The sequence below is a fragment of the Rana temporaria genome, chromosome 3 (genome assembly GCF_905171775.1).
Source record: "Rana temporaria chromosome 3, aRanTem1.1, whole genome shotgun sequence".
Classification (NCBI taxonomy): domain Eukaryota; kingdom Metazoa; phylum Chordata; class Amphibia; order Anura; family Ranidae; genus Rana; species Rana temporaria.
The window spans coordinates 133,124,287-133,148,021 of NC_053491.1; the positions used below are offsets into that span (position 1 = coordinate 133,124,287).

Sequence of the window (23,735 nt, forward strand, 5' to 3'; positions counted from 1 at the left end):
GAACTAATTTAAACAGCTTCACCCCAGAAGGATTTTCCCCCTTAATGACCAGGCCATTTTTTCAATATGGCACTGCTTCACTTTAACTGACAATTGTGCGGTCGTGCAATGCTGTACCCAAACAAAATTTACGTCCTTTTTTTTCCCCACAAATAGAGCTTTCCTTTCGTAGTATTTGATCACTTCTGCAGTTTTTACTTTTTGTGCTATAAAAAAAAGCAACAGTTAAAAAAAATGTTTAACTTTTTGCTATAATACATATTCCAAAAAGATATAAAAAAACGCATTTATTCATCAGTTTAGGTCGATGTATATTATTCTACATATTTTTGGTTAACAAAATCGCAGTAAATGAATATTGATTGTTTTGTACAAAAGTTATCGCGTCTACAAACGATGGGAATGATTTAGAGACTTTTATTTATTTTTTATTGTTTTTACTAGTAATGGTGGCAATCTGCAATATTTAGCAGGACTGCGACATTGCAGCGGACAAATCTGACCCCAAATTACACTTTTTGGCGACCAGTGAAATTATTACATTGATCAATGCTATAAAAATGCACTGATCAATGTAAAATGACACTGGCAGGAAAGGGGTTAACACCAGGGGTCAGTCAAGGGGTTAAGTGTGTTCCCTGGGTGTGTACTAACTTTAGAGGGGATGAGCTACCAAGGACATAACTGGGAACAGTAGATGTCTGACATTATCTGGTAGAATGTGGATCCGCTTGTTTACACTGGGAGATCCCCATTATGTCTCTGTACTAGGCAATCAAGGGTTGCCGGCGGACATAGAGTCCGCCTGGCCAGTGGGCACGCTCCTGCCCACAACTGCGCCTGTGTAAGCCGCTGTATGGCTATTCGCTCAGGAGAGCCGACCTGATGCCGTATAACGGTGGCGGCTGGTCGGCAAGTGGTTAAACGATGTGTTAAAAAAAAAAAAAAAACTCTTAAACCCTTTCACACAAGTCATATTCATAGCAAAGGGAAACCATAAAAATTAGGATACTTCTCATCAGAGCTAACTTACAATACAATATTGGGCCATTCTGTTCCCATGAAATTGTTTGCCGACTTTTAGCACAGGCCTACTTCATAATAACATGTTTTTCTGCATTACAGATCTAACGTAAGTCATCGGTTTTGTTAATGTGGACTTTTGTATCTCATTTCAGTTACAGCACAAAGCTGAACAGCCTAAAGTATTAACAGCGCAATATAAGAGTATACCATAAGGCCCCATGCACACGAGATGCTGATAAACTCGAGTTCAGAAGCATTTGGGAATTTTTTTCAACTGCCCCTGAACACATTTAATGTTATCCTATGTGTCCATGCACACATTCACGTTTTTTTGCGTTTTAAAGCAGTTGGGTTTAGGCTCGTTTTTTCAGAAGCAAAATTTTGGGTTCAGACGCAAACGTTTTTGCGTTTCAAAGCTTTGGGAGGGTCTACAATGTCTTTGTTATAAACGCTGATAGCCGCAAACGAGGTAAAACGCTGTGAAATTTGCTGCAAAAACGGGCATTTAAACGCTGGTTTTTGCTTTTGAAAACTTGAGTTTACATGTGTTTGCATTTGCTTCTCGTGTGCATGGGGCCTAACACTGGCCATGATAGACTTAGTTGTCCCAACTCAGCAGTAAAATGTTCCTTGAATCGACCCCAATAACTCTATAATCAGTACAGACCTCTGAGAGGAAATTGTTTACTGAAATTTTGCAATTCAACTTATAGGTTTAAAGATAATTTTTCTGTTGCAGACAGTAAGCTTACACCAGTTCAGATGAGAGCCTTAAAAAGGTGGCTGCTGGATAAAAAAGTTCAGCAACCTTGTTTTCCATTTTTTCCTGCTTTTTTTCACAATTATTTTGCATCAGTGAGTAAGCTTTCATTAGTTCTGATGAGAGTCTTATATAATGTTCCTTCTGGATACAGAAGCTAGACAACCTTCTTTTAAATTCCTAAAACAGGAGTTGTTAATGTATATTGGCTGTGTTTCCAGTCTAAAGACTATACATGTATTCCTTGCTTGTGAGTGATTAAATTAGATCTACAATTTTCATATATCCCGGCAGCCAGCTGTGCAATTAGAATTTCTGATTCATAGAAAGTTCTAGGATTATTCTACACCAAATTAATATTTTGTGTGGGGGGTAATTGCCATTGGGTTCAGTCACCTAGTGGCTTAATATCTCTTTTGTGAATTATAAGGATGACCTTTCTGACACCCTTTTTTAATTAAAACTCAAGATTATACAAAGTTAGTGGCCTATAAACCCTCTGCTTGTATATGTCAGAACTGGATCTAGCCTGTCTGATCCGAGGATGCAAAAAACACTATCGAGGCAGAGGGTAGTGTACAAAGACTATTATTCTGTGTGACAGAGGACATGGGTCACTGCTGGCAGGACAAAGGATGGGGTCACTGGTGGCAGGACAGAGGACAGAAGTCACTGATGGTAGAGCAGAGGACAGGGGTCACTGCTGGCAGGAGAAAAGACAAGGGTCACTGCTGGCAGAAGAGAGGACAGAGGGCAGAGCTCTCATCAGAGCTCCTTCTCCCATACTTGCACTGCACACAGTCTGAGTACAGGCAGCAGACCTCCTCCTCCCCACACAGCACATAGCTCAGATCACATTCCTTTACACAGAGCCCCGATCTGCATGTGTTTAGCTGGCTACTGCAGCTGTGCTGCCATTCGGACCAGGGAATTTCACAAGTCAGAACTGCAACACATGGTCAGCTACATACTATACAGATTGTGGCTGTGTATGAGGGAGTCAAAATCAGCTTTGTGCTGTGTGGGGTGGAGGAGCTCTGCTGCCAATACCCAGACTGTGTGCAGTGCAGGGATGAGAGAAGGAGCATCCCAAGTGATATTTTACATTACCCGCATGTTGTTGCCATGAATGATTGCATAGTTATATCTGGATATTAAATATGGTTATTACCCACTGCCATACACCTCTCATTGTAATTTTGGATACTTTGTAGCTAATGACCTTGTTTCACAGAAATAAATGAAATTACATATTGTTCAAAAGTTTGTATATCAGTGAACATTTTTAATTTGGTATCACAGTACAACTGCACATGATATAGTATTGTAGTAGCACCAGTGATTATAATCCTTATTTAAATGACCAGTTCTACTAAGTGTGATTCTGCATCCACAACATCACATATAATCATAGTCCTTATTTGTATAGTCAACTCATTTAACACAGTATTTCTTTACAGATCAATACGGGATTTTTTTTATTTTATTTTTGCATTCAAAACAGTAAATCCCTTTTGAAAAGACGAGCTTGCATCACCCAGTTTATTCAATGGGATTTTACATTATGCTGAGTGATTGTGTAGTCGTCTTCAATATTGAATATGAGTCGGTACCCCTTCCAATACAGCTGTAGTTGTAATTAGGGATGTTTTGTAGCTAAGGACTTCTTTTCACAGTGATACTTGTAAAGGAATTCTGTTCAAAAGTTTCTATATTCCTGTTCAAAAGTTTCTATATTCTGAAAATCTTTGTGTGGTATCCCAGCACCACCTATGACTGTAATCCTAGTTTAATGTGACCCTAAATTATTATCCATCCTTATTCTCAAAAACAGATCTATGAACATTCACAACTTATTTGCCCTGTAATTCTTTTTTGTTCATAACATTTTTCCTACTGTACTTTACTGCCTCCTTGTAATGTCCTCCGTATCCCCTGAACCTCTCTTTTCCCCCTCATTTACAATCGTTTTGAAAAAGAAGTGCACGTTTGTTGTGATCATGTGCACTGCTCTAAGTACACAAATACCATAATCTATGTCCCATAGTCTATGTCAGGAGGAAACAAGAGAGGGAGGCAGCATATCTACATACAGTAGGACCATGCTGAATGAACATAGCCATCCTCTAACACAGGGATGTCAAACTGGCGGTGCTCCAGCTAAAAGTTCCATCATGCCTCTGCCTGTGGGACTTATAGTTCCACAACAGCTGGAGGGCTGACAGTTTTACACCTGTGTTTTAACATAAAATCATGTCACAGCATTAAAAAAAAAAAAGGAATTTGGATATTTTGAGGCGGTTGAGAGCAGTAGGAGTTTTTTCTTGAGCTAAAAGTGCATACTTGAATAGAATTTTTTAAACCAGAGTTTAGTGTTACTTTACATAACCAGTTGCATAAACACAGTTCAATGTGTGAAGTTTTACATTCATTTTTAATCCTTAATTTAATGAAAAACAATAATTGAATAAGTAAGCTTTTTTGCATCCACAGCAGCACACATAATTGTAGTCCTTCTTAGAATGACCTGCTTATACATACATATATTTTTTGTTTAAACCAAACATCCTCATTCTCAGTAATGTACAAAGATAAAAATATACAGGTGGTGTAACATTACATGTACGCCACGCTAAATGATTTTTCGTTACCTTTGGTGTGCATTGAAACCAACTCAAGAGTTACTGGCATTGCATGGATTTTTAGTTTTAGTATACACACCATTACCTAGTTCGCGGTGAATCACCCGACCCCAGTTATTCATTGGTTGGGTACCAGTCTTGATGCCCTTCGGTGACATTCAGAGGACAAAATAAAACCAATATTTTAATTCCGGTTCTTCTTTCAAGATGTACTCACAGCTCCTTAAGAAAGTAATTTCCTTTCTTTAATGTGTATGCACCCCTGAAGAAGAAAAACTCATTTGAAACGGGTTGGGTGTTTATCATTTCCATCCTTTGTTTTGGCGATACCAACTTGAGTACACTGTAAAGAATTCTATCCAATCATTTTAAATATGTATCGTAACTTTTTATATTTTGTATCATAAAAGATTTGTTAACTTTTAAACAATCTAGAAATACTTTCCATTTACTTAAAACGTGACCCAGTAAAGTCCCACTCTGAGGCCACGTACACACGGTCGATCCATCCAATGAGAATGGTCCGATGGACCGTTTCTATCGGTTCACCGCTGAAGCAGACCGATGGTCTCATGTGCGTACACACCATCAGTTCAAAACCTGATCGGGTCAGAACGCGGTGACGTAAAACACAAGGAGAGCTGAAAAAAAAAATGAAGTTCAATGCTTCCAAGCATGCGTCGACTTGATTCTGAGCATGCGCGGGTTTTGAACCGATGCTTTTGTGTACTAACCATCGGTTTTGACCGATGGTCGGCCGTCCATCGGTTCAATTTTAAAGCAAGTTCTATCATTTTTGTCCGAAGGACAACAGACCGATGGGCCGTACACACGGTCGGTTTGGACCGATGAAACTGGACTTCAGGCCGTTTTCATCGGTTTGGACCAGTCGTGTGTACGCGGCCTGAGAGTTTTTCTCTTACATTCATTCTTAGTAATGGACAATGCATTTAAACATTCTACAGGGAAAGTAGGCCCAATATTATGTAATTTCTAGTTGGTAGAATTGGCTATTCGTGCACAGAATCTTTCACTTAAGTCTCTTAGACACATAGGAAACCAGTTTAATCTGCTTTGGTTTAAAATTGTGCTAACCAACCCTTTAAAAATTACTTTCCTTTGTAACGTTGTCTTATAATGTATGGTTCAGTATTTGCTCTTTCACATTCTTCCTAAATAACCACTATTGTGTAGCATAATTTGTACATATAGCAGTTGTGTCGATTTAATGGACATATGTAGGCTTATTTATTATAGCAGAAAAAAATAAAATACAATGTGAAAACAACAAACACCCATGGGATCTAATAAGATGTATATTGTTTTGTTTACAAACTTTTTATTGAGTACAAAATTGACTTGACATAAATACAGAAATAATTATAGATAGTCATTTTGCATAAATGGACCAACATAATAATTAACATATGTAGAGCGTAATAATGTATTTTGATTTATACATAAACTGATAAACATTGTATATATTTTCTCTCTGCCAACTATAAAGAGTTAAATAGTCCGAATTAAAAAAAGACATAGAATGTTTGAATCATGGATCCCATTTTTTATTTGTATATATGGTTTGTATTCTGTATTGTATGAAATATTTTTTCCATGAGATTTGTGTTGATGATTCTTGTTTTGAGGTGTGCTAGTGGGACTGATGGTGATTTCCAATGGAGTGCGATTAACCATATTGTGTGAATTAATCTCATATTATGGACAGGGGGACCTATGATGGGGGAGAAAAGGAGGCACTTGTGTAGGGTTAGAACAACATTTTTGTTAGAGATTTTGGAGGCAAAGTTTTCTAATTGTTTCCAAATATGCGTGATTTTGTCGCAACTCCAAAAGATGTGTGAGAAAGATATAATATTGTATCTTAATGAAGCCAGTAAAAGATGAAGACTGACTTTGCTATGTTGCTTTTTTTTAGCCCAGTAATGTCAGTAGGTTAAGGTTGTTTTCTTGATTTGAAATTAGCAAACACATTTTCAAAGCAATGGATGTGATTGATATTCTATCACGCAAAATATTGCATCAATTTGTAATATAACTGGAGGTCATTTGTAATTATGAGGATTTGTGTAATAAATGCAAATCTTTTTAAAGAAATTTTCTTAATGCTTAACATACCCAAAGATAACTCAGTTACGTAATTACAAATGTAAGAAGTTTTTAAGGCATTACATTCTTATTGAAAAAGAGATTTATTGAATTACATAATTTCCAGTCTTTTAGGACAACACCATAGCAAATGGAAAGAGAAACAGAGATTTAAACAACCCATATCAGTACATTTATTATCTTTAGAATACACCCCCCTTCTCATTGTAGTACTGTAAGCTTTCCTTATGTATAACTGAAACATTTACCAATAGTCCCATTGAACTGAAATGTGTGACCTCAGATCCCAACCCCTGCTTCATGGAAGATGAGAATACATCAAAAATCTGATGTGTAAATTTTGACAGCCATAGCTTATGTGGAAGGTTCTGGTTCATCATTCTTTATCAACTGAAGGTGGTCACTTCAGTGGGCTTATGTAAGATGTATTATCATTTTCATCAACTTATTTAGGCAGAATGAATTATGTACATATACTGTGCAATAGAATTACGTTCTTACTATCTGTGACCTCCTTAGGAGATCCCTGTCACTTTCTGTGTGATTACTGGTACAGAAAGTTAGGAGAATCGCCTCAATATAGACTCTTGTAGCAAGAGGGGCCATATATGTGAATACCTGTGTGCATGGAGACCAACATCTCAGGTCTCATACTAATGATTGGGACCTGGGAGGAACAGCTCTTGATCACATTGCTGTGATAACCTGTGATGGTGTTACAGTAATCAGCAAACAACCTATACACTTTCTCCCCTTGAATAGACACAAAGTAGATTGTATCTTTTTTCTCCATGCTAAAGGAAAAAAATTAAACAAAAAGGTTTGTGTTAACAAAAAAAATAACTCAAGATAAAATAGCTAGATCAAAGTTTGATCTAGGTCAGTGTCAGGGTTGGGGTCATGGTCAGTGTCAATGGTCATAGTCAAAGGTTAGGGTTAGTGTGTTTTAGGTAGGATTAAAAAAAGTGTGTTTTATTTAGTGTCAGTGTGTTTTAGGTAGGATAAAAAGTGCAAAATGCACACTATTGTTTCTGAGCCCTACTATGGCTACAAACATTTAATAATATACACATATGGGGTATTGTTGGGATTGTCAGGAAATGTTTAATTCTTTATTTAAACACTTGCCGATATACGGTGGCAAAGTAGTTAGTTCTGCGAATCCCCGTATGGGAACAACAATATGTTTCCTCCTCTAGTCACTCCTACCCCCTCACAGTTAGAACACACCTAGGAACACACATTTAACCCCTTAATCACCCCTGGTGTTAATCCCTTCTCTACCAGTGCCATTTACATAGTAATCAGTGAATTTGTATAGCACTGGTCGCTGTATAAATGTCACTGGTCCCAAAAATGGGTCACAAGTGTCTGATCTGTCCGCTGCAATGTCGCAGTACTGCTAAAAATCACAGATCACTGCCATTACTAGTAGAAAAAAATATATAATAAAAAATGCCATACAAAAATGCCATAAATCTTTCCCTTAGTTTGTAGATGCTATAACTTTTGCGCAAACCAATCAATATATGCCTTATTGTGATTTTTTTTACCAAAAATATGTGAAAGAAATATATTGGCCTAAACTGAGGAAGAAATGTGTTTAGGGGATATTTATTATAGCAAAAAAGAATTTTTCTTCAAACTTTTGCTCTTTTTTTGTTTATAGTGCAAAAAATAAAACACGCTGAGGTTATCAAATACCACCAAATGAAAGCTCTATTTGTGGAAGAAAATAACATCAATTTTGTTTGGGTACAGCGTTGCACAGCCGCGCAATTTTCAGTTAAAACCACGCAGCGCTGTATTGCCAAAAATGGCCTGGTCATTAAGCAGCCAAATCTTCTGGTCTGTAAGTGTTTAAAGAATCACTCTGAAGTTTGCATACATATATAAGAAACATTCTGTGTGTGAGATATGGAGCTCCCATAGAGGTACAAACATCTAAGTAAAAGTAACAGAAAGCAAATAACATGTCTGCAGATACAGAATAACAATATTCCTCTTCTAGATCTATGTCCTAAACAATATGGGAGATCTAGTCTCACAATGGTAACCTCAGTGATCTATTTTTAGGCTATATAGAGATAGAAAGGTACAGTGGGGAATGGTAGGGGTGGAACAAAGGTGGTAGAGGTGGGAAGGGTAAAATTGGGGGGAGGTTATGATGAGGGGGATGGAGTTCTCCATTGCCTCTGTAGGGGAAGGTCTAGATAGATGGCAGGTCTCCAGATGGAGGTAAATGGTCCTCGGCTAGTCGGGCCTTCCCCTCTTCTGAAAATATATATTAGTTCCAGTGGAACCAGGTCTTGCTATAAGTGTCATGTTTATTGTTTAGGTCTATAATTTAGGATTAGGTCGTCCATGTGATTCGTGTCCTCAACTTTAGGAAGTCACAGTGCAATGGACGGAGCCCAATTTGTCCTGAATATAAGTAATAATTCACCTGGATATACTAAGTAGTTGAAAAGTTATGTACAGTTTTATTAACACATGCCAGTTTTGCAAAACTGGTTTCAGATATTACAATTTGTTTTACACACACTGTAATGTAATTGGCTTCAGTACCAAAGGTGAAAAATATTGCTTCATAGTTGGTTCTGGAGAGGAAAACTATTGTGCTGTGATCTAAAGAGAAGGTTCAGTTCCTATGCTGTTCACTAGAATGGATTTTCATGTTTTAATACACAAAAAAAGAACAGCTATGGCTGCAGGCTTAACAAAGAGAAAAATCTCACTGGCAAGAGTCACTTAGAATTGATGTTAAGGGTTTTTGCTTGGAAACTGGCTGATTTCAAACACCATAATTTACATCTCAGAAAATGTGTGAAAATAACTAACTGAAACATCTAATTAAAATTTTGGTTGTGTTTTGACATACTGTTTTCCAGATCTTTTACTTAAATTATGATTATTCATTATCTCATATATAAAAAATACATAGGAAATATATTCTCTGTACAGCACGTGTAGCACCTATTTCCCTAGGGTCATACGAAGTGTCTCTCAGATAGCCTGACAGGCTGGATTCAGCATGCTCCAGCCCATTTACCTGCAGCAGGGAGCATTAACTCTTAGGCCCCGTACACACGTCTGAGGAACTCGACGGGCAAAACTCATCGTTTTGCTTGTCGACTTCTGTGTGAAGCCGCCGAGGATCTCGGCGAGCCAACTTTCCTCATTGAACAACGAGGAAATAGAGAACATGTTCTCTATTTGGCTCGACGAGGAACTCGTCGGCTTCCTCGGCCGAAAGTGTACACACGCCGGGTTTCTCAGCAGAATTCAGCTCTGACCGAGTTTCTGGCTGAATTCTGCCGAGAAACTCGGTCGTGTGAACGGGGCCTCATAGTAGATTCTTTAAGGTGTAATTTCAATTACTTGGGCTGTAATCATTTTAAATATGTTGCAACAGGATTTATAAAATGAGACTATTGAAGAATTATGGTCTCACTCAGGCCCAGCTTCTGTAACTTTAGGCTTAGTCACTGTTGTGCCTCTGAAAAGCGACCCACAGCTGGATTGATTTTCAGATGCATTTGATAGGCGGTGAGGAAATGATATGTCACACCAACATGCTGCAACCGACTGCATTGCGATTATGAGAGATTATGTTAGTCAGCGGTATTACCCGCCAACAGCAATAGGGAGGATCATTTTTGCCACGGCATGTGTACACCCTTTTCAACTGCCTTTGCAACCTAAGGGTAGTAATAAAAAATGTTTCTTAATCTCATGTTATTACTGTTCATGTTATTACTGTTGTTCACCACAAGTGTAAATGAGCCCTTAGGGTGTCTGTGTTAAAGGGCTTTTTTTGTATTCCCATGCAAGCATATAGAAATGCAAAACCTGCTTGAAGCAGGTAAAAAAACCGACATGGGTTCCCCCTCAGGAGCATTTCAATGCCCTTATGTCTGGTATGGATTGTAAGGAGAACCCCTACGCCGAAAAAACGGCGTGGAGGTTACCCCCACAATTCATACCAGCCCGTATCCGAACACGCCAACAGGCCGGTCAGTGGGAACGAGCTAGTGCCCCCCTCCTGAGTCGTACCAGGCCGCATGCCCTCAACATGGAGGGGTGGGTGCTCTAGGGCAGGGGGGGTACCCTGCGGCCCCCCCACCCCAAAGCACCCTGTCCCCAAGTTAATAAGGACAGGGCCTCTTCCCGACCCTGGTCGTTGGTTGTCGGGGTCTGCGGGCGGGGGGCTTATCAGAATCTGGGAGCCCCCTTTAATAAGGGGGCCCCCAGATCCCAGCCCCCCACCCTAGGTGAATGAATATGGGGGTACATCATACCCCTACCCATTCACCTGGGGGAAAAGTGTCAATAAAATAAACACACAACACAGGTTTTTAAAATAATTTATTAGTCAGCTTCGGGGGTCTTCTCCGCTCTTCGGGGGTCTTCTCCGCTCTCCGGGGGTCTTTTTCTGCCATGTTGAGGGCATGCGGCCTGCTACGGCTCAGGCGGGGGGGGCGCTCGCTCGTCCCTACTCCTTTTCTGACCGGCCGGGAGGCGTGCTCGGATACGGGTCTGGTATTGATTGTGGGGGAACCCCCACGCCGTTTTTTCGGGTTATGGGTTCTCCTTACATGTGGGGGTAACCCATGCCGTTTTTTTTATTTAAAACTTGGCGTGGAGTTCCCCCTCATGATTCATACCAAACGCCGCGGCTAGAATTGGCGGGAATCCAAGTCGGATCCCCGTCGCTTCTATGTTGCGCTCGCTGGAAAGTGCTTTTCTTATTCCAGCGAGATGGTCGGCACCCTGTTGCCAGAATCAGCGCGATGCCGTTGTGCTGGAACACAATATCACGGTCACCTACTGTAAGCCTTTAAAATTAGGACTTTTGATTTTTCATGTTCATGTTCTATAGAGTTTAATAGGGTTTGCATGTTCGCTAGAACCTTTTTGCCTGTTTGAGGTGTTCTAGTGCGAACAGAGCAGGGGGTGTTCAGCCCATTCTAAAGGTGGAAACTCAAGGGCACAACCCTTATGAGAAGAAGCCCACTGGAAAGATTTCCTGAACTTCCTGTTCCCAAAGATTCAACTGGAATAAAATGGAAGTCTTCTAAATGAGAGGAAATCATCATTATCCATATTGAATGAAAAAATCTATAATTGTTCTGGTAACAAGTATTTCCCATAATTTTCTTTCTTGACAGTCATCACCAGGACAAATGGTGAACCTCCCTATTAGGGGCAAATACAGGGATACAAACCAAACAAAGGTTCTAATCCTTTCTTACTCTACTGAGTTTTGACTAAAGTGTTAACTATGTATTAATAGGTTATTTCTTAAGGATGTTTATGGCATTATTATAATATATTATAATTAAAACATGTTATTGTACTGTAAATTAGCTTAAAAATTATGCAGACATGTATGCTGCTTAAAACATTAAAACAAGGGCAGCTAAAGAATAGTCTCAAATTTAACTTTTCTCAAAAGGGTTATTGTTTGGATTTATGGACCCAGGATGTTATGAGGACCAGGGCGGGCTGACCATCCGGGCACTCGGGCACTCGTGCATTCTGCATTCGGGCACTCCGTTGCCACCCTCAGTAAAAACCAGTCTGTAAAATCTGTGTTTTTAAAAAAATCCCAAGATTATAGCTGCCCTGCCTCTACCTTTCAGTGTGTGTATGTGTATTCTGTGTGTATGTATACTGTGTGTGTATACTGTATGTATATGTGTGTCTGTGTGTGTATACTGTGTATGTATATGTGTGTGTATACTGTGTGGGCCCATAATCTATTGCCTGGGGGCCCCATGAGTTGTCAGTCCGCCCCTAATGAGGACTGTATAGCTTCTATCAAATATTGTGGCAAGTGTGACAAGAATATAATCTAAAGCTGATCTGATCCAGCTACATTGTCAGCTTGACTGTAACATAACAAAATGGGATTTTTTTTTTTTAAATGGTCCTGCTCTAATTTTTTCCTTTTTTCCTTGGGGGTTTATATATGTTATGTATATCTTGCATGTTGATATTTATTAAAGTTTAACATTTTTCACCTTAATTATATTTTATTGATATTACATAGCGTTCAACCCGAGTCCCTACTTTAACTATCCGTTGTTCGAATCATTATACATAGATAAGATTGTAAATTATCTAATACAATATTTAAGTGGATTTTTTTACTAAGTTTGTTTATGTGTATTTTTCCCTATATTAAAAAGAAATATCCTTGGAATCTCACAGAAAATGGCAGCATACTGTGCTTAATTCACAAAAAGAAGATATTTGAGTCATGTGACACCTTTTTTCCAAATCATTTCATGCGATACTAAAAATGTAAATTCATTATTTCCTTAAGCAGTATTTACCTCAAAAAGAAACCACTTTACCATGTAAAATAGCGCTACAGTCAGTGTACTAAAGTAAATAAATAAATGCATGTGTAAATAAGTAGAGTCGGCAAGGCATGCAATATTTAACCCCTTAGCGCCAACCGTATGCAAATATGCAAATGTCGCTTGAAGGGGTTAAACCGGGGTGATGCCTGCAGCTCCAGGCAAGACCCCGGTACCATTTTTTTAGAGCCAGTGTTGCTTTTTAGTGATAACAACCGATTGCTGCTAAAAGCTGCTCGGCTGTTATCCTAAAGGAGTGAGAGGGGGGACATCTTCGACCGCTCTTCCCATGCCTCCCGTCCCACCGTGAAACCTGATCCACGATCCAGCAAGACGGCTAGGCTGAGACTGGAACAAAGCCGCAAAACGGTTTAGATCGAGTCTCCTATGTAAAACACAGAAGCGACATCACAACTTCCCTGATCCCTCCATAAAGAGTACCTGTAACCTCCTATTACCGTCATAAGGAATGTTTACACGTTGTGACAGCAATAAAAGTAATCAGATTTTTTTTAAAGGGACAATGTAAAAAACAATTAATAAAATAAATATGTTTTTTTTTTTAACGTGCCCCTGTCCCCACGTGCTCGTGCAGCAAAGAAAACATATGCGTAAGTTGCTCCTGCTTATGTAAACAGTGTTCAAATCACACATGTGAGGTTTCGCCACGATCTTCAGAGGGGAGAGCAATAATTCTAGCAAAAGACCCTCTCTGTAACTCTAACCTGGTAAACATTATTTTTTTTAAAGCGCCGCCTATGGGGATTTTTATGTATTGTAGATTGTTGCCATTCCACGAGTGTGCACAATTTCAAATCAGTATCTATTTACTCGGCGTAACATCCTCTTTCACATTATACAAAAAAAAAGGTTTTCTAATTCACAAAAGTGTATTTTTTCCCCAAAAATTGCATTTGAAAGTGACCCCCACTTGTGACATTGTCAACTCAGCATGCCCTGGGGCAGGGTTGTGGAAAGAGGCCATTGTCCTTTTTTTTGTTGTTTTTTTTGGTGTGGTATCCCCCTTAAAATCCACACCAGACCCAAAAAGAGGGGGGCAGTTTTTTTTATACCACCTCTTTTTTTGTTTACAATCTGCTGTCATCAGGGAACATGGCAAGTTGTTAAATATGCCTCTGGTTGCCAGTGTTAAAATACCACAAGTTCTTAGTACTAAAATATCACGTCACTTCAAGAAATGACACCTGCGGTATTTTAGTATTGTTTTTTAATGAATTGCAAACATAGTTTTGAAAAATGTAATGAGCTATTTAAAGCTGGAGTTCACCCCCAAATTAACTTTCTGACATTAGTTCCAGCATACTGCTAACATCTGCAGTATGCTGTTTTTTTTTTTTTCACTACTTATCGTTTTATGAGCCGTTGTTATCCGGGTCCCGAGCGGGGAATCCTGCGGGGAGTAGGCGTTCTAAGCGAAGAGAGTTGATTGATGAGCTGCTAAAGTGCGTCACGGCTTCCGAAAATACCCGAAATGACACTCGGGGTGTTTACGGCGCTAAACGGTGCCTGCGCCTGCCGTGTAGAGCTAACTGCGCAGGCGTCGTAAACACCCGAGTGTCACTCTCGGGTATTTTCAGAAGCCGTGACGCGCTTTAGCCGACCGTCAATCAACTCCTCTAAGCTTAGGAACGCCCATACCCGGAAGCGATCACCGCTCGGAGCCGGATAACAAGGGCTCATAAAACGATAAGTAGCGGAAAAAAAAAAAAAACAGCATACTGCAGATGTTAGCAGTATGCTGGAACTAATGTCAGAAAGTTGATTTGGGGGTGTGAACTCCGCTTTAAGCTCACCCTAAAGTAATGGATAATGTGAATTGAGCCCACTGGCTTGCAAAATTAAGTAAAAGCATAAAGAAGACAGACTACACTCAATTTGACATCTCTTTCTTTGCACTAATTACACCACACACAACTACTTCTTTCACATACAATTTTAAATCCAGCAAATTCTAAAAGGACACATGTGCTTTAAAATGCAGACCTTAAAATAGAAAATCTCAGAATTAGTAGAAAAAGTAATAAGAAAAAACCTGAAAGAGTGACCTTTAAAATATAAAAGAATAGTGCAATTATTCATGTTATTAATACCAAGCAGTCATGCTGAGCAGTTCCAGAACAAAATTTTGCATACATTAGATTTTGTACACTGGAACATATTGTACATTCATTTACACATTTAGTGCAGTTGTATAGCATTGCATAAGATGACAGCACTATATTTACCACATACATTACTATATTTTGGCATTCTAAAATGTTTTTTTATAAATGTAGTGATTAGATGATTTTGTGAGTGGAAGAGTATGAACCTGAAATTAAGTCAACATTTGAATTGAACATGTCTCTAGTTCCAACTACATGAAAAGGTTTTTGGTAATAGAAAATAATTTTGGCTGGTGCAGTCACTGTTCACCATGTTTATTTCGTACCTCCTTTGGCTATTGAATCAAAAGAATAATAGTATTTAGCCATCCTAAAAAAAATCTGCCAACTGCTCATGTGTTCCTTGGGAGGGGTTGGAATTGGGTTTCCTCCTTCTCTTCCCTTTCCTCCTTCATACTCAAGATTAATGATTCAAGAATCATAAAATGTATTAGGATTCTATAATAAAAATCATAAAATGAAATACAGTGTCCAGCAATCCTCATTAAAACATACAATGTGCATAATGTATAAAAACAAATAAAACAAACAAAAAACATATCGTACATACAATTTTAAAATACTCTCCCCAACCTAAAACATCTTAAAATACCCCAAATGAGTTCAAGAGCCATGCAGCCCCAGGGAAAACAATATTCGAAGCTTTGAGGTATGGGTGGGCAATACTCCTGAACCGCCTATCAGAAGGTAGCAATTTAAACAATAACTATAAATATACACACCAGTTATGTTCTTATTCTCCATCATATGCCCATTAGATGCTTATTATCCTGTATTTTCCTGTACTAGTGATTTCAACACATTTTAATAGCAACTGTAAAGTATATTGAATAAAGATGAATTCACTGGATGGCTTTTTATCACCAAAGTTTAATAGTCAAGTTGCCTTTTTTTTTAAGTTTCATATTGACACTGAAGTTAATAGCTCATGTGATCTTTAACCGCTTGCCGACCACCTCCTGTATATATACAACGGCAGAATGGCACGGCTGCGGAAAGCAACGTACAGGTACGTTGCTCTGAATTTGCCGCTGTGCAGGTTTGCATACGCTCCTGCCATGAGCTCCGTGGCTGTGCCCACAGGACCCGTGGACTCGATGACGGCCGGAGTCCCGCGATCTTGTCACAGAGCTGCAGAACAGGGAGATGCCTGTGTAAACAAGGCATTTCCCTGTTCTGCCTTGTGACATGACACTGATCTACTGTTCCCTGTCATCGGGAGTAGTGATCAATGTCATCTCACTGGTAGCCCATCCCCCTCAAAATTAGAATCACTCCCTAGGACATATTTAACCTCTTCCTTGCCCCCTAGTGGTTAACCACTTCCATGCCAGTTTAATTTACACAGTAATCAGTGCATATATATAGCACTGATCGCTGTATAAATGACAATGGTCCCAAAATAGCGTCAAAAGTGATGTGTCCGCCATAATGTCGCATTCACGATAAAAATCGCAGATCGCCGTCATTATTAATAAAAAAAAATGGGGCAAACCCCAAGTACAGTTGTGCCCACTGCTAGTGACCCAGGGGCCTCCCAATAGCAGGGCTATAAAAATATGCAGATGGTGGAATTGTTTTGTAACCATCAACCAGAATCGAATCCAGTGTTTCTCAACGCCAGTCCTCAAGGCGCCCCAACAGGTCATGTTTTCAGGATTTCCCTCAGATGAAACGGCTGTGGTAATTACTAAGGCAGTGAAACTGATCAAATCACCTGTGCAAAATAATGGAAAGCCTGAAAACGTGACCTGTTGGGGTGCCTTAAGGACTGGAGTTGAGAAACACTGATCTAATTTATAGGTTTTTGGACTAGACTAATGCAGTGTGACAATATAGTACAAAATTAAGGTAACTTAAAGGGTAACTGTCTCAAAAACATCTTAACCACTTCCCTCCAGGAGGCCATCATATGACATCCTGGGCTTTAAGTGGAGATATCAGAATTATGCCTGCAGCTGCAGGCATCATTTAGACATCTTTTTTATCAGCCGGCAATTTCCTGCGATGTAAAAGACATCATAGCCGCCTTTTAGCCACTTGATTTTGAAGGCAATGGAAGGGGACATCATCCTCCGATGTTGGCGGTGCAATCACACAGGCAATCCAGAGAATGAAAATGCAGACAGTGGCGGTTTACCATAGAGCTGGCCATGGACCAGATGGTCCCTGCCCATCTCTATGACCCTTGGAAGCCGGAAGGGACATCATGATGTAAACACTGCCGTTTTTTTTTTTTTGCTGGGAAGCTTGAGATCATTTTTTTTATCTCAGGCTTTCCAAGCACAGAGTTGAGATCTGGGGACTTAAAGACCCCAGATCTCTCTGTAAAGAGGACCTGTCATGTCCTATTCCTATGACAAAGGATATTAACATTCCTTCTCATAGGAATAAAAGTGAAAAAAACAATAAATACATAAATAAACATAAAAAACACACACAGTGCCTTGAAAAAGTAATCACACCCCTTGAAATGTTCTACATTGTATGTTACAACCAAAAACGTAAATTATTATATTGGGATTTATGTGACTGACCAACGCAAAGTGGCACATAACTGTGATGTGGAAAGTAAAAATGATAAATTGTTTTTATTTATTTTTTACAAATAAATATGTGAAAAGTGTGGCGTGCATTTGTATTCAGCCCCCCTGAGTCAATACTTTTTAGAAACCTTTTGCTGCAATTACAGCTGCAAGCCTTTTTGGATATGTCTCTACCAGCTTTGCACATCTAGAGAGTGACATGTTTGCCCATTCTTTGCATAATTGTCTCAAGCTCTGTCAGATTGGATGGGAAAAGCATCTGTGAAAATCAATTTCCAAGTCTTGCCATAGATTCTCAATTGGATTTAGGTCTGGAACTTTGACTGGGCCATTCTAACACATGGATATGCTTTGATCTAAACCATTCCATTGTAGCTCTGGTTGTATGTTAGGGCTGTTGTCCTGCTGGAAGGTAAACCTCTGCCCCAGTCTTGAGTCTTTTGCAGACTCTAACAGGTTTTCTTCTAAGATTGCCCTGTATTTGGCTGCAACCACCTTGCCATCAACTCTGACCAGCTTCCATGTCACTGCTGAATAAAAGCATCCCCACAACATGATGCTGCTACCACCATATTTCACGGTGGGAGATGATGGTTTTAGGGTAATTGTGCAATGTTATTTTTCTGTTACACAAAGCGTTTGGCTTTTTTGGCCAAAAAGTAAAACATTTTCACGTTTGCTATGTCCAAAACATGGCTTCTCACAAACTGCAAACAGGACTTCTTATGGCTTTCTTTCAACAATGGCTTTGTTTCTGCCACTTTTCCATAAAGGCCAGATTTTGAAAGTGCACCACAAATAGTTGTCCTGTGCACAGATTCTCCCCCTGCGCTGTGGATCTTTGCAGCTCCTCCAGAGTTGGCTGCTTCTCTGAATAATGCTTTCCTTGCTCAGCCTGTTCGTTGAGGGGGACGGCCATGTCTTGAAAGGTTTGCATTTGTTGACATACAAAAAAACACAGTCACTTCTAGCGCTAATAGTTTCTTCAGGGTGTGGCATAACAGATATCAAATAGAATGGTGGTGTGCAAGGTAATATATGGTATCCCAAAGCTCCTCAGATGGGGTAATCCGAAAGGAACCACAAGAAAAACAGAAATGGAAGGTGTGCACACCTAGTGCATTACCAGAGATAATTTAATAATAAGAATGTTTTGTGTAAATTCAACTGACAAAAGGCCATAAACACAGTGCATGGACATGCACAGAACACGGGCAGTTGTGTCATACGCATTTCATTTTCAGATGATGGATTGAACAGGGCTCTGTGAGATGTTCAAAGCATGGAATCTTTTTTTATACCCTAACCCTTCTTTAAACTTCTCCACCAAACGTATTCCTGGCTTGTCTGGTGTGTTCATGAGCCTTCATGATGCAGTTTTTTCACTAAGGTTTTCCAACAAATCTCTGAGGGCTTCACAGAACAGCTGTATTTTATACTGAGAATACATTACACACAGGTGGACTCTATTTACAAATTAGGTGACTTCTGAAGTCAATTGATTCCACTAGATTTTAGTTAGGGGTATCAGAGAAAAGGGGGGCTGAATATAAATGCACGCCACACATTTCAATATTTTTAGTAAAAAAAAATAAAAACATTTATCATTTTCTCCAATCAGCTGGTACCATTTTAGTCAGTAGACTGTCAGTAAAACTTAGGAACAATGGCCAGATTCATGTAGATGAGCGGCGGCGTAACGTATCGTAGATACGTTACACCGCCGCAATTTTCATCGCAAGTGCCTGATTCATCAAGCACTTGCGATGAAAACCTACGCCTGTTGCCCCCTGGCACAAGGCGGGCCAATTCAAATGGGCGTGTGCCATTTAAATTAGGCGCTCTCCTGCGCCGGACCTACCGCGCATGCTCCGTTTCCGAACTCCCGCCGTGCTTTGCGCAAAGTGACGTCATTTTTTTCGAACGGGCGACGCGCGGAGGCGTAATTCCGTATTCCCAGACGGCTTACGCAACGACGTATTATTTTAAAATTTCGACACGGGAAAGACTGCCATAACTTTATACAGCAATACGATTGCTGTGTAAAGTTAAGGCACCCAAAAAAAATGGCTAACTTTGCGACGGGAAACTAAGACTAGCGGCGACGTAGTGAACGCGAAAAACCTGTCGTGGATCGCCGTAACTCCTAATTTGCATACCCGACGCTGGTTTACAAACGCAAACCCCCCCCAGCGGCGGCCGCGCTATTGCATCTTAAGATCCGACAGTGTAAAACAATTACACCTGTCGGATCTTATGGCTATCTATGCGTAACTGATTCGCATAGTAGAACAACAGATACAACGGCGTATCAGAGATACGCCGTCGATCTGCTCTGTGAATCTGGCCCAATGTTCTGGCAATTACTTGGCTGAGTTCCCTAAGGACCTTCGGGTGCAAGCCACCTGGTTCGGTGATTTATTAATGTAACATTTTCTCGAAAGTCTATTTATAATTCTGTCCATGAGGGTGCTTCCTGTGACGTGTCATGAAGATAAACACTGCAGTTTTGGTTACTGACGCTCCCCGATTCCCTCCTGATGACCGAGGAGAAGAATAAATTCAATACCTTCGCCATCTCTCCATCCTTTGTAACCAAATTTCCTTCCTTAATTCTTTATGGGACCAATATGGTCTGCCCCCCCCCCTTTTCATTGTTTATATACTTAAAGAATTCCTTGGGATTTTTTTGCTCTTCTCCACTATGTGCCTTTCGTGTTCTATCTTAGCTGCCCTAATTTGCACCCTTACATTTCTTGTTGCATTCTTTGTAAAGTCTGAATGCTGATGATGATCCCTAAGCCTTGTATTTTTTGAAGGCCTTCTCCTTTAATTTTATATGCATTTTTACATTGGAGTTAAGCCATCCAGGACTTGTGTTCATGCTTTTAAATTTCTTTCACAGTGGGATGCACTGGCTAATGCCCTTATTTAATATGCTCTTACAGCAAACCCATCTCTCCTCCATTTACTTTGTTTCTAAGATTTTATCCCCAATTTATATCTTCTAGCAAAGTTTATCGTTTGGGGAAGATTTCTCTTTTGAAATTCAATGTCTGTTTTAATATTTGTTTGATTTATACTGAAGCTAATTGACCTGTGCTAGCTGTTTCCTAAAATTTCCCCTTATTTCCACATCAGTGATTAGGTCTGTTTCAAGATGTTTCTGATGTGATTTTTGATATGTTTCTGCTAAAGTTTTGATTGCCCTTGCATTTTTGTTTTTGCAAGCGCTAAAATTGTATCAAAAACGCATCAACAACACATCATATTGCATGTAGATGCATTTGTATGCCCTCTATTGTTGTCTGTGGGGCCAAAAATCATTCTGGAATTGCACCAAAATGATACAGGTGGTACCCTTTTCCAAAATCACTCCATGCTGAACTGCATTGATGTGAACAAGCACCTTTGAAAACTATTTTAATTATAATTGTTATGTGATTCTGTGCGATTCTGTGTAAATGTTTTTACACACAGGTGGTGATAAGCAGGAAACTATGAAATAAAAATCAAAAAGCCAAGTCAGGTCATATTCTTTATTTAACCTCATTAGGCATGTCAGTTTATCTTAGAAGTACGTAGATAAAAATTGGAATCAGTCAACTTATTTTCAGATTCCTTGACATAACCAAGAAAGCATGATGTTATAGTAACACAGGTCATGTACGTCCATGGCTGTCAAATTCTATAACAAATATGAGTACAAGGTAGGAATTTTATTCAGTTATTCTTTGAATAAATTGAATCATGGTTACATGCTGTTCAAATTTACCAGAGCTAAGAAATAGAGCTGTGGTTATGCTTAGAGTTATGTTACAAGTGTTTTACCACTTTTAAATGATGAAAGGATGCTAAAGAAGATCTTCTAAATTGTATGGAAGGTCTGCTGTAAGTTAAACCGATATTACAGCCTTGTTTTTTTTTTTTTAAATAACATATATGTTATACTTACCTGCTCTGTGTAATGGTTTTGCACAGAGCAGCACAAGATCCTCCTCTTCTGGGGTCCCACACCAGCATTCCTGGTTTTTCCCTCCTGGATGCCCCACAGCAAGCAGCTTTCTCTGGGAGCACCCAAGCAGGTGCATGCCCTACCAGTGGCTCTGTGTGTCCATTTACACACAGAGCCATGACTCCGCCCCCTGCCCCTCCATCTCCTGATTGGCTCACTGGCTGTGATTGACAGCTGCCAAAAGCCAATCAGGAGAGTCTGGTCAGGCAAAGCTCTCATAGACATCACTGGATCGAGATGGGGCTCAGGTAAGTATTATTGGAGCTGCTGCACACAGAAGGTTTTAACCTTCATGTATAGAATGCATGAAGGTAAAAGACCTGATGCCTTTACAACCATTTTAAATGCAAGTTAATGACAATTGGAAAAACATATTTTTCCCTCCCTGTATTGAACTAGTAAGGAGGTCCTTTAACCACTTTAAAAACCGCACGCCGTCATATGACGTCCAAAAAGGGGATCTGTTATCCCGGGTGGACGTCATATGACGTCCTGTACTTTGTGCGGGGATATCTGAATGATTGCCTGCACCTAGAGGCATCATTCAGATATAATTTTCTTCCGGCGGCGATCCTGCGCACCGTAAAGAACGATCATAGTGGCGGTTCCCCTGCTTGATCGTTCTTATGGGCGGCGGGAGGGGACATCCCTTCCTCCCGCTGCCATCCGGCGCTTCTCCGGGCTCTCCCGTGCCATCGGGGGCCCGGAGAGATGATCGCCGTCCGCCGGATGTGCAGCATAGAAATGACTGGTGACCAGATGGTCACCAGTCATCTCTATGACCATCGGAGGCCCGGGCGCGATGTGATGACGTCACGCCCGGGTACCCGTAAGTAAAACAAAACGCAATTTCGGCTAGTAAGAATAAGATCTGTGAATTTTTTTTCACAATCTCATTCTTTTCAGCCTGGAGGAGAGATGTGGAGTCTTATTGACCCTGCATCTCTCCTTAAAGAGGACCTGTCACACTCTATTCCTATTACAAGGAATGTAAACATCCCTTTTAATAGGAATAGAGTGATAAAAAAAATAAAAATAAAAGTGTAAAAAATAAATAAGTAAAATAATAAAAAAAAAATTAAAACGCCCCTGTCCCAGTAGCTCGCGCTCAGAAGCAAACGCACACGTAAGTCCCGCCCACGTATGTAAACGTCGTTCAAACCACACATGTGAGGTGTCGCCACGTGCGTTAGAGCGTGTGCAATAATTCTAGCACTAGACCTCCTCTGTAACTCTAAAAAATTTGGTAACCTGTAAAAAATTTAAAGCGTTGCCTATGGAGATTTTTAAGTAACAAAGTTTGGCGCCATTCCATGAGTGTGGGCAATTTTAATGCATGACATGTTAGGTATCTATTTACTCGGCATAACGTCATCTTTCATATTTTACAAAAAAAATGGGCTAACTTTACTGGTTTGTTATTTTTTAATTCATGAAACCATTTTTTTACAAAAAAAGGCATTTGAAAAATGATTGCGCAAATACCGTGCAAGATAAAAAGTTGCAATGACCGCCATTTTATTCCCTAGGGTGTCTGCTAAAAAAAACATATATAATGTTTGGGGGTTCTGAGTAATTTTCTAGCAAAAGAATGATGATTTGTACATGTAGGAGAGAAGTGCCAGAATAGGCCTGGTATGGAGGTGGGTTTTAAAGCCCTGTATTGAAGTGGTTAAATCTGTTTAGAACTCTGGGCAGCCACTATATCACCTATTATGTGATTAAATGTCAATTGGCAGTAAGACTTTTTATTATTGAGTGATAACATGAATGACAGTAGGACAGGACACATGTTCTGTCTGCATTCATAAAATGCACATTTTTAGAAAAGCCCCCACTTTACTTTTTGGTTCAACTTTAATAATTTAATTTATTGTTTTAATCTTATATTGCTTTGGAATTGCTGTACATTACAAATGCAATTCTGCAGCATTTAAGTAATTTCATATGTGCAATGTAAAATATAATTTATGTCCTATTCACAGAGGTGAAATATTTACCCTCATAATTTCAAAACTATTTACTCAAGGTAAAGATAAGCCTTTGTTGATGTTTAAAGTGATTA

At 39.6% G+C, this 23,735-nt stretch overlaps 1 protein-coding gene across 1 annotated transcript in view; it reads left to right on the forward strand.

Moving 5' to 3' along the window:
* The window catches only part of PCLO (piccolo presynaptic cytomatrix protein), a 398,487-nt gene that overhangs the window by 210,119 nt on the left and 164,633 nt on the right, over positions 1-23,735 (forward strand). The window lies entirely within an intron of this gene.